This window comes from Rattus rattus, chromosome 15, assembly GCF_011064425.1.
Source record: "Rattus rattus isolate New Zealand chromosome 15, Rrattus_CSIRO_v1, whole genome shotgun sequence".
Classification (NCBI taxonomy): Eukaryota; Metazoa; Chordata; class Mammalia; order Rodentia; family Muridae; genus Rattus; species Rattus rattus.
The window spans coordinates 79,133,482-79,145,336 of NC_046168.1; the positions used below are offsets into that span (position 1 = coordinate 79,133,482).

General features: G+C 42.0%; 1 protein-coding gene across 1 annotated transcript in view; it reads right to left on the minus strand.

Annotated features, from left to right (window-relative positions):
• LOC116884626 (zinc finger protein 474-like) overlaps positions 1-3,669 on the minus strand; it is a 30,731-nt gene extending 27,062 nt beyond the window's left edge. Inside the window, exon 1 of the mRNA XM_032885765.1 lies at positions 3,498-3,669. The gene's annotated coding sequence lies outside the window, so the exon portion shown is untranslated. The remainder of the gene's footprint in view (positions 1-3,497) is intronic.
• Positions 3,670-11,855: the final 8,186 nt, after the last annotated feature.

An 11,855-nucleotide genomic window follows, 5' to 3' on the forward strand; every position in this document is an offset into this window, starting at 1 on the left:
TCTCTCCTGAGAGACACAGCCAGAATATGACAAATATATAGGTGAATGCCAGCAGCAAACCATTGAACTGAGAACGGGACCCCTGTTGAAGGAATCAGAGAAAGGACTGGAAGAGCTTGAAGGGACTTGAGACCCCATATGAACAACAATGCCAAGCAACCAGAGCTTCCAAGGACTAAGCCACTACCTAAAGACTATACGTGGACTGACCCTGGGCTCCAACTGCATAGGTAGCAATGAACAGCCTAGTAAGAGCACCAGTGGAAGGGGAAGACCTTGGTCCTGCCAAGACTGAACCCTGAGTGAACGTGATTGTTGTGGGGAGGGTGGTGATGGTGGGAGGATGGGGAGGGCATCACCCATACAGAAGGGGAGGTGGAGGAGTTAAGGGGATGTTGGCCCGGAAACCGGGAAAGGGAATAACAATCGAAATGTAAATAAATACCCAAGTTAATAAAGATGGGGGGGGGGAAAGCTGGGAATGGATACCTCATATTTTTGCATTTGTGTGGATAAGCCATATTTTTTGCATTTTGTGTTGTTAATTCTCTCTCAGTCTAAAACTTTTAAAACTAAAAAGTCTAAGGTTTTAAAAGTTTTAGTCTGAAGCTCCTGTAGTATGTTTATTTTTCACTGTGAAACACATGCTGTTAAGTAGGCAAGATGGTACGAGCATAAATAATGTCTCTGTGTGGAAATTCTGAACCAAGAGGGTCTCCTCTTTTTTCCTCTGTCTAGAATAGATCATGTAATACAGTAGAGAATAAGTTAGTGAAACTTAATTAAATAAAATTAGGTAATTTAAAATTACAATTTCTGGTATTAAGTTTTGTGAATAAGTGTATCACATATCTTTGGTTCCTGCCTGGGAGGACATGGAGATGACAATCAAGGAAGAGAGCCCAGTCTCACTCAAGTCTTATGATCACTGGCAAGTGGTCCCGATGCATGCTTCAAATACCTGTTTCCATACTTATATCCCAATAAAAATTGGCTTATTAAAATTAATAGTATTAATGAAGATAAACAATTGATGTATATAATAGAGTTGAGAGGTACATAATCAACTGTTTGGTTCATTTGTTTACAAAACTGCCAAAGATGCTTCCGTGGAGGAAAAGAAACCTCTCTTAACACACAGCAGTGAAAGGTTGGGTGCAGTCATGGGTAAAATCCGGTATCCATTCTCTACTTTTAGCACTCAGAAATAACTTGCAGAGCTAATCACAAGAGATAAAACTAGAAGGTTCTTGAAAGGAAACACAGGGAAATATTATGTGATGTGGATATTTGCAAAAGTTTCATAGGCAAACCAAAAAATAATGGAAACATAAAATGTATAATTAATGATACTTCTGCGTCAGAAACCATTGCTCTTCAAAACCAAGATGATTAAAAGACAAGCAAAAGAGTGGAAAATATACTTAAGATTTATAGCTACAAAGAATTTGTTGTGTATGTCTGCGTGTGTGCACATAAAACAAGATAGCCCAAATTTTAAAGAGAACAAACCTTTGCCTATATGGCTGATGACAAAAGTTATGTAGTCACAGAGCTTGGGAAATAATACAGAATGTTACTGATTGTTTGGCATCAGAAAAAAAAATGTCAACATTTTTCTGGAGCTGGAGAGAGGGCTCAGTGGTTAAGACCACTGGCTGCTCTTGCAGAGGATCCATGTTCAATTCTTCGTACCCACATGATGGCTGACAACTGTTTGTAACTCTAGTATCAGGATCCAACAGCCTCTTCTGGCCTCTTTGGATGCATGGTACACAGAGACACATGCAGGCAAAACATCCATGCACAAAACCTTTTTTAAAAAAAACATTTTAAATAGAAAAGATGTAAACAAAACCACAGAGATCGTAGACATACAAACTGCAATGCCTGAAGCTAAAAGGATTGTCAACCCAAGTGTTAATAAGGATGTGCGGAATCTTCCTGGTAGGAACGTGAAGTGTTACAACCACTCTGAAGAACTGTTTGGCACTTAGCAATATGTATAGGCTACACGTTGTATAAAATATAAAATTATATATCTACGAAAGCTAACATACAGATAGACGTCCACAGGAGCCTTACTCATAATAATGAAAATTAAAAACACATTTACCCATCAGCAGGCAAAATACAAAAATCATGGTGTCTTCTTACATAAAGGGTTGACAAACAGCCCTACAAAGGCACAACATAAGTCCTCTCAAAACACATGATGTCAGATACATAAGAGTATGTGCTGAATTACTGCATGTAAATGACAAGGGACCTGCGGAGGCAATGCTATTCTGTGGTCACAGAGCACTAATCATGTTTCCCTGGTGTGAAGGTGACCACATTTTGAAGCAAGCAAAAAGATGCATGGTCATGCTGACATCTTTGATGACATCATCTGTCCATTTTATCAGTGTGGCCACTCAAAAGGGGTGTGCCCAGTGGGTGGCCCATGGCTCGTTAAAGGTAAGGAAGAAGTTTTAAATGGGCCATAGTGTGAATAGGCAATTAAAAGGGGGCCTGTGAGGAAGTGCCCCACTTCATTAGTTGATGGCAAATTCAAATTATTACTCTGCCAGGACACATTTTCTCCTTACTCTTACCAGTTTCACTGGTAGACTTAAAGAATGAAATCTGTGGAGAGACAAGACTTGTGCAGAAGTGTTTACCGCTGCTCAGTTACAGCAGGACCAAACTGGAAAGAAACCAAATACTAACGAATGAATTGCTAAACAAATGTGGAACAATCGTAGAGTTATGCTCACCCATCAAAGACTGAGCAGCGACACACAGAGCGGCACAGAACAGCCTAGAAACTTCTCCGCGTCCATAGGAGTCAGAAACAGAAGCACATGTTGCATGACTAGAGTCATACGGAGTTCACTCGGGGCAACTCTGGTGACCGAAGCCAGCACAGTGCCGAGAAGGCAGACCGGAAGTCAGAAGAACAATTTCCGGGGTGACGCAAATGCCCCTGCCTTGATTGAGAGGATTTCTATGTGGCTATCGTCTATTAAATTATTTGATTTTAGGAATTTGAAATGTAGAGCTTAAGTTTGGTTGTATTTCACTCAGTTGACTTTTTTAAAACCTTTAATTCAACTGAGTAACTAGAGCCTTTTTCCCCGTTTCTTTTGTGGATAAACTGGCTAATAAATTTAATATAGTAGTAAGGTTAAAACAAACTTCATTCATGTGGAAGAAAATTCTTTAGGTTGTGTCTTTCAGTGAAATTCGATTCTCTTTTTAGTCATTATAGCATTTAAGTAACAGTTCAATCCTCGTTGTTGACACTATCCAAGGAAGTAAATATTCATTTGGAAAATACCGTCACAATCATTAGGACTAAATTCTATTTAAACGTCTTTCCTCTCACAGAGACATAATTACTGCCCACAGGTGAGGAGGGTGTGGAGGAATTCAAGGTAGTAAGTGATGACTGAAAGTAAAGCTTCAGAATGAGGAGCTGTGAGACGAGAGGGAACACACTGTCACAGACGTACCTTGGATGTGTCCTCTTCTCGATGCTTGGCCTTTACTATGGCGTTCCAGCCCACTGTGAGGATCCACGGAGGATGGCGCAGGACCTGGGAACTCTGAGATTCACATTTCTCCTGTGGGACATGGAGTTAGTAGGTATGGCTGGCACGTAAGAGGAACCCCAGCTTCCGTTGCCTGGATATATCCTGGCAACCTGGCAACAGAAGGGACAGGGCTGGCTCCCTAGCAACTGCTCAGTAAACTTCAAAACAAGGGGCAAAGGAAGCAGAAGTAGAATGGAAAGTGGATGGGACCAGAGCTTTCTCTGGGAACCAAAGTTCTGAGCACCCAGGAAGCAGAGGCAAATGAGCTTGCCACAGTTCTTCATGTAGGAACACAACTTACTCTTTTTGGAAGAAAATGCCCCCAGCATTTACTTGTTAGACTACTGATCCTTATCTAGGGACGCGGGGGGAGGGTTTTCTGTATAAAACAGCCCCCGCCCCCAAACACAATATTCCACCTGTTTCTCCGCTTTAATCTCCAGTGCATGGAACTGCCCACTATAGAAGTGATGTCTGATTTATTTTTCTAGCATACCCTAAAGCATGTTTTAAGGCACTTTAAAAACTAAGTTCAACCTTTAAAATATATTTCACCCAGTGATCTAAATTTATTTCATATATAAAAGAACTTAGCGATATTAAGGGGACTGCGGTACCATTCTGTAGTGGAATGTTCTGTCTACATTAAATCTTGAGAGTCAAAACAGCTTATAATTATGAGGAATGTATACCCCCACTGCTAAGGACCATCCACCAACATCATAGCAGGAGCTCAATATACTCTACACGTGCATACTGTATGTGTGCACAAGCAGGCACATGCATGTGTATGTTTAAGACATACCAAGGTGATACTTCCTGTTGCCTTTTACGACAAGATTAAGGAATATATCATTTGTGTTTCTTAGGGTTAAGGTTGAGAAAATAAAGGGTATATTGTTCTGTTCACTGCCACCTGGATAACTGGGGTATGTATGGGCCTTAATTTACTTTTAGTTACTAGAATAAAATTCTGACTAAAACTAATTTGGGAAGAAAGGTATGGCAGTCCACCATGAAAGGAAGCCTGGGCATAAACTTGAGGCGAGGACCTCAGCTGAGGCAGAGACACTGGAGGAATGCTGCTTACTGGCTTGATCGGCCTCTTCTGCAGCCCAGGCCCACCAGCCTAAGAATGGGACCACTCACAGTGGGCTGGACCCTCTCCATCAATCAGCAATTAGGAAAACGCCTCACAGACATGCCTCAGGCCAGTGTGGTGGAGGCACTTTTTCAGTTGAAGATCCGTCTTCCTAGATGTGTTACGTTAGCAAAAAACCTAACCTCCCAGCAGAGGAAGTGATCCACAGAACTGTTAATTCCTTGGGGGGTCATGGCAAACTTCACACGTAAAGATCGCCTTGGAGCATGAATTCCTTCACATGAATGTATGATAATGCTGTGAAAATGAGCGGCAATATCCTCCACAGATATTTAAAGATTAGATAATCAGTATAGTATTTCTAGTTTGGATATTTTTCTTCTAACTGCTTAAACACTTAGTCCTGAAGTGACATAAGAGCAGCTAAGGTATCAGTGACCAAACATAGCCTTTAAGTGTGGCTTTTGGCTGAGCCACCAGTCCCTGGCTAACATATTCCTCACACTACCTGCGGTTTGTAGGTTGACCCTATTATGAGCTAGAAGCTGTCTCTGAAGAAACTACATGATACACAAGCACACACCTTTCCAAACACACACAAACTCAATAGCTGACTGTTTGGCCCAGGTGACAGAATGACAGGAAGTAGGAAGTTAAGGCACCAGAACACGCCACCAGAGCAAGATAAAGTAGGGCAGATCTGTATCTGGATTGGATTGGACAGGCCACTCTCAGGGAACCAGGAACGACAATCTGTAGCAGCTGTTAGCTCGGTGCTAAGGTTATAGGCCTACACTTTCCCTGCCTTCAGAGTGTGGTTATCAGGTTGCCAGCAGGGTGTGTGTGTGTGTGTGTGTGTGTGTGTGTGTGTGTGTGTGTGTGTGTGTGTGTGTGTGTTCCTGAAGCTGCTTTTAACATGGTTGGAGAGGTGCCTTTGTTTATACCCATATTCTGGACTCATTTGAAATTCTTGGGCTTGCCATTTCTGTCTAAATTGAACTCTGTGGTACTGAAGATTATTTCATCTTGGCAAAGCAGGCCTCCCTACATTATTCCTGCACCCCCCTTCCCTCTCTCTTTTTCTTTGGCTTTTTCAAAGGGACCAAACTGCTTGTGTTTCTGGGAATGGGGGAGGGTTAGTGAGCTCAGACATGGCTTGGACAGCAAACAGCTCTCACAACACAGGACCTTTTGATTATTTAAGTGTAAATGAAGCAGAAACATATGGATTCTATTTCGCATAAATCACAAACAGTTCTGAAAAAAAAAAAGAGGGAGAATGTGCTTGCACGATGTGTTCTGTTTGGGTGAGCCCAAGACATCTGAAGAATACTTGGAGGCTGATAAATCCAAAATATTTACGTATCCCTATTTATAACATTGGGGGTGGAGGGGACTGTGATTTACAGCGATGGCTAAACTGCTCACACGTGTTGAGTGGACAACCAGCTAGAGCTTCAATATAAGCCTGCTACTTGTGCCCCAGCTCCAAACATTTGACCCAAGTGCTGCTCAACACCAATGGAGAATGCTGAGCTGCCTTTCTGTCGCTTGACAATATCACCCAAGAACTAGCTAGTCACCACAGACTACATGATGCCTGAGCGTGCCTATGTCAGTTTGGGGTGATGCCAGCCTCCACCCAGAATCCAGATCTGACCTGTGGCAACGACCCTGCCCGCAAGGAATTCTGGCTCGTTTCCCCCTCATAAACCACAGATGGTGTGCCTTCCCAAGCCTTTTTCATTAAAAGAATAAATCATGATGATTTTTATAGAGCAGGAGAGATGCTTTCTTCTCCTTGCCGGTATTTTTGACAATCTCCATGTCTTCTCACTGATGAAAGCCTGGATTTTACCCCCAAAGCCACTGATAACTCTTTTACATTTATTTAAATTTGGCAAGGTCCTGTGTGCAAGGATCCTCCCCACCCAATGGATGCTGCAATATGTAACTAGGGTGTTTCTGAGGTCTACTGAGGTAAGTTCTGTTGGGTCCCTTGCTGTAGGCCACCCAGTTATGTTCTTCCAATCTCGCATCTTTCCCTTTTCTCCCCTCCTCCTCTTCCTGCTCTTCTTCTCTTCCCCTCCTCTTCCTCCTTTTCTTCCTCTTCCTCCTCTCCCACTCCCCCCAACCCTCTTTCCCCTTCCCTTTCCCTTTCTCCCCCCCCCTTTCTTTCTCTTCTTCTGAGCTATGCACTCCAGGCTGTCCTTGAATTCGATTTGGAGCTTAGGCTGGCCTCCGACTCAAGGCAACCCTCCAGATTTCACATATCATTTGCTTCACTTTTATTATCTAACTCATAAATAGTGAGTGCCAGCCACATTACATCAATTATTTCAAATTCTATAACAGCTCACACAGCCTGGCTGTAGTATACTTCTTTGATAGATAAAGATACTCTTAGGGCATTAAGGGTCTTGCCACTGAATCCAAGGTTAATTCAAAGGAAATCCGGTGGTATGCTTTTCTCCCAATTAATGTTTTGGCTTCCACTCTGCCTTTTGGAAGATCTTGTTGTCAGATTGCCATCTGAAAATTCTGACCTAAAAAAAAGTTTCAAAAGAAAAAAAAAAGTTTTACAAACCATATTGAATTTGAAATATCTAAATTTGAAGCATTGCAAATAAATGTCATATGATAGATTAGAAAGGGGAAGAGGTCCACTTTAAATATAAACCTCTAGTAGAAGAAGAAGAAGAAGAAGAAGAAGAAGAAGAAGAAGAAGAAGAAGAAGAGGAGGAGGAGGAGGAGGAGGAGGAGGAGGAGGAGGAGGAGGAGGAGGAGGAGGAGGGGGGAGGAGGAGGGGAGGGGGGGAGGAGGAGGAGGAGGAGGGGAGGAGGAGGAGGAGGAGGAGGAGGGGAGAGCATTTATCCAGTCTTATCCAGCAGCTCGGACCTTGAGGAGTCAGTCCTTGCCCTGGAGCAGAGTCTTGCAAGTGTGTTTTCCACAGCACCCCACCCTTGTCAAGAATTCTTCTAATCATATTTCAACATTACAGATGTACCTCATGCCTGCTTACAGACTGTGGCCCTTTCATGGACCACAAACCAATGAAATAGCCTCTCACCCGACCCCAAGACAGTATTTGCTGCTCCCACAGTGCATTCATGCCAGATGACATACAGGCAATGCACAGATGGCAGTTCCTTCCACCTCAGGAACAAGGTGATGTGTGGAAGATCAGGAGACAGCAGGAACCAAAACCATACAAAACGTTTTTCTTTATCTATGTTCAAGAGAAAATGTAGACATATTGAAAAGGAGAAACAAGTGTGCTATTTTCTATACTTTTGAGTGGTTTCATAGAAAGACATAAAATACAAGTTAAAAAGGCCACCTGAGTATTACCTAGTCTATACATCATGCTGTCTTTGGACAAAAAGAAATTATTGGTTTCGATTTTTTTTAAATCAATGAGACATAAACAGGTGATTTTAAGTTAGTTGTTTAGGTAACTGAGACCTAAGTTCAGACTCTAACAACGATGGAAAAAGCTATCAAAGGATCCTCTTGCTTTATGTTTGGCACAATAAAAACCTTGCTAAGGCAGAGAGAAAGTATTTGTTTACGGTTTTCTTTCTTTTAAAGATCCGGTAATTTAATAAGAGTATGTTATTACTCTTTAAATATCTGCTTTCCTGGACACCGATGCTCATGCCTTTAATCCCAGCACTTGGAAGGCAGAGGCAGGTAGATGTACATGAGTTGGAGGCCAGCCTGGTTTGCAGAGTAAATTCCAGGACAGCCAAGACTATGGAGAGAAACCCTGTCTTAAAAAAATCAAATGAATGAATGGATAAAACAGAAGCCTTTTTATTGATTTAGTTATTTCACACCTTTTCGTAAATAGCATATGTATAGATGTAACCTTGATTATAGTTCCCCATTGCAGTAGGCTTAGATTTTTTAAAACCCACTTTTATGAAGGGTTTTTTTCTCCATCTTTATTAAATTGGGTATTTCTTTTTTTTTTTAACTTGAGAATTTCTTATTTACATTTCGAGTATTATTCCCTTTCCCGGTTTACGGGCCAACATCCCCCTAATCCCTCCCCCTCCCCTTCTCTATCGGTGTTCCCCTCCCCATCGTCCCCCCATTGCTGCCCTCCCCCCAACAATCACGTTATGAAGGGTTTTTAAATCCTTGGACACTCCTTCTAGCCCACCGTCCAATGGTAGGGGAGGAAAGATGGTAAATAGGACAAGGGGGTGTAAATCTTTTAAGAAGTATTTTCTTGAGGCAATTCCAACCTCTGTTTGTCAGGACACCAGCAGTCGAATTCAGTAGTGTCAGGATGCCAACCATGAATCAGCAGCAGTGGCACGATCCAGCAGAAACCACCAGGCCTTGGCAGAGTCAGCATGAATCAGCTGGAGCAGCCAGGACCAATCTTGATGACAAGAGAAATTCTCTGCTGTGCCTCTCTCACTGAAGCAAAAGATGCAAGACCGGTGAAGCATTGCAAAGCTAGCTATGCAAGTGCACCATCATTGTCATTGAGTCCTCTCCAAATATCATGTGTCCTCCCATGAGCCTTGTCTCAGCAAAACACCATGTCTATGCAAAACACCCCGTGAGTCTACATCTCTTGACGTGTCCAGAAACTTTTACTTTGAGTTACTCTTTCTACCCACTTTCCTACTTCTTTCCAACTAGTTGCATTCTTTTTTTTATGTCTGTTTCTGAGTGTGTGTCCAATAAAATTGCTCACATGAACATGTTGGGTTACTTAAACAAGAGAAATTAACCACTAACCACTGGCTACTCCACTCAGGAATGATTTCTCCTCTCTTAACAACCATTAACTCCCTACACGTCCTCAGGGAAGGGTGCAGTGTCATGAGCCCCTCCCAGCTGTGATTGACTACTGATGGGTTCGGTCTTGTACAGGTAACTGCTGTCAGTTCTTGGGTGCATTCCATGTCTACAAGAAAGCAGTTCACGGCACTCCAACCCATCTTCCAGTTCTTGTACACAGTCTGGCCCTCTCCTGTCATGTTCCCTGACCCTTGGAAAGGGTGATATGCTTGCTCTGTTTAGGAATGAACACTCAACTCTCACTTATTCTAAGTATTTTGATCAGTTATGAGTGGGAAGGCATAGAAAAATCAGGCTGAAATTAAATTTCCTTTCTGCTGGCTAGCTTTCAGAGTACCTAAAGATGCTATGCAGGCCATATAACTATAAAATTGCCGGCCACCATAGGCAGAAACTTCTAACAAATGTTGAGAGGAGCACTAGTCTATGGGTGTAATCATAAATATTTTAAAAGCATTTTAACTCCTCACACATTTAGCAGAACAACAGTAGCAAACTCTCCTCTAGGGCCTATGAACTCCCTAGGCATGGCCTGGAAGGGAGTTCAAATCCAGTAAGGATGTGTGTGGTTACCTCCATAACAGTCATGCCATTATTGCACAAGGGCATACCTTGCCTGTCAGCTAGGGTTGTAGCTCGATTTCACATCTGGGGAAGACTGTTAATGGCTTTTCTCTCCAGCATCCTGCACAGCGCCTTTACACACCATGAAAGCTGGCAAGTGGGAGGGAGGCTCACTGCTGCTCAGTTTCAATGTGATTTTTCTGTCTTGTAGCATGAGTGTGTGGTGTCTTCCAGCAACAGCGTCTTATCTAGTTCTAGTGGATAACTCAGAGTAATGACAATGGCCTATATTGTTTTAAGGGCTTCTGGGGGTTCCCTGACCAATAACTCAAAAGGAGGTAACCCATACTAGATTTTTTTCATTTAAATGTTCACCCATGCAGGATACTTCTCTTTACAATGTGGTTTTCTCAATCTACTTTAGAAAATAAAGATCTTTATTAATTCTCTGAGAATTTCATACACTTTTCAGATCACATTAAACCCCTTGCCCAACTTCTCCAAAATGCCCATTCCATACCAGCCAACTTTATATCATGTCATTTTTAATATATTTTAAATTCACTTGCACAAAGTAGATTTGCACGTGGCATTTTTATATTACCTTAGTTTGAATTCAACTCCTTAGCCTGTCTTCCCTCTCTTAACCAACACATTCCAATGGCCCTTTAAGCTTTTCTCTCACCTTATATAGAAGGAATGGCTCTTTTTTTCCCATGAGCAAGGGGATATTTCTTCAGTATTTTACTTAGTACCTGGCAATGATGATGTGCTTTCTCTACAACATGTTATAAAACATATTGTTTCAAGAAACAACCATTCTAGGTTTTCAGTGTTTGCTTTAAGTCTGAGCAGCTCTGGCCTTCCTGTCATTCTACCAATTATATGCTTACCCCACCCCCCACCTCGAGCTCTTTTTCAACTCCCTTAAATCACACTTGTACAAAATGGATGCTTACATTTGTCCCTCAACCAAATGCGCACTTCCTAGGACTATTTTTAAGGTAATAATGGCCAGTCGAAGATGACAGAAAATATAAAATGTTAAGGCTGGGTCAGTACTTCCTGTTGATACAATGTGGACTTTTTAAAAATAACTTGGGGTTGGGGATTTAGCTCAGTGGTTAGAGCGCTTGCCTAGGAAGCACAAGGCCCTGGGTTCGGTCCCAGCTCCAAAAAAAAAAAAAAATAAAAATAAAAATAACTTGCCTCTCTTCAGACACTTGACATGTCCGAAACACTATGGCTTTTGAACAATGGAGGTTCAGTATATAGTTATTCATAAATTTACAAAGGTTTCAAAGCTGGCTTAAACTGGTGTTCATGGCTGATGACAGTGTAATGCCTAGTCTTGTCAGTCATCTGGACAATTCAGCTTTTTCCTCTTTTTTCTTTTGTAGCTAAGTACAGTGGTGAGAAGGGAGAAAGTGTAGAATTGGCTTCAATGTGCAGCTGACTGTGGACAGTCAATCGAGGTAACTCACTCTCTGCAGAGCAGCCCAGTACTTCAATGTCTTAACTGAAGAGCATGAGCTATTAGAAAATTCCATTCCCGTGTTCATTTACCCATCATTCTCAGAGAACAGGATGTTTCATGTGTCTTGTATTTTCTCAACATTTATCTCCTCCTCTGAAGCACTTTTCATTTCTCTCATTTGGCAGCTGCCTCCTCTTCACCAGTTCTGGTGTCTTCTCTTGAAAACAAAATTCACACTGAGTACGTATCTCTGCTTTCAGCAGACTCCTGGAGGTTTTGAGCACTGAATTTTAAATGGTTCTGTTCACTCATT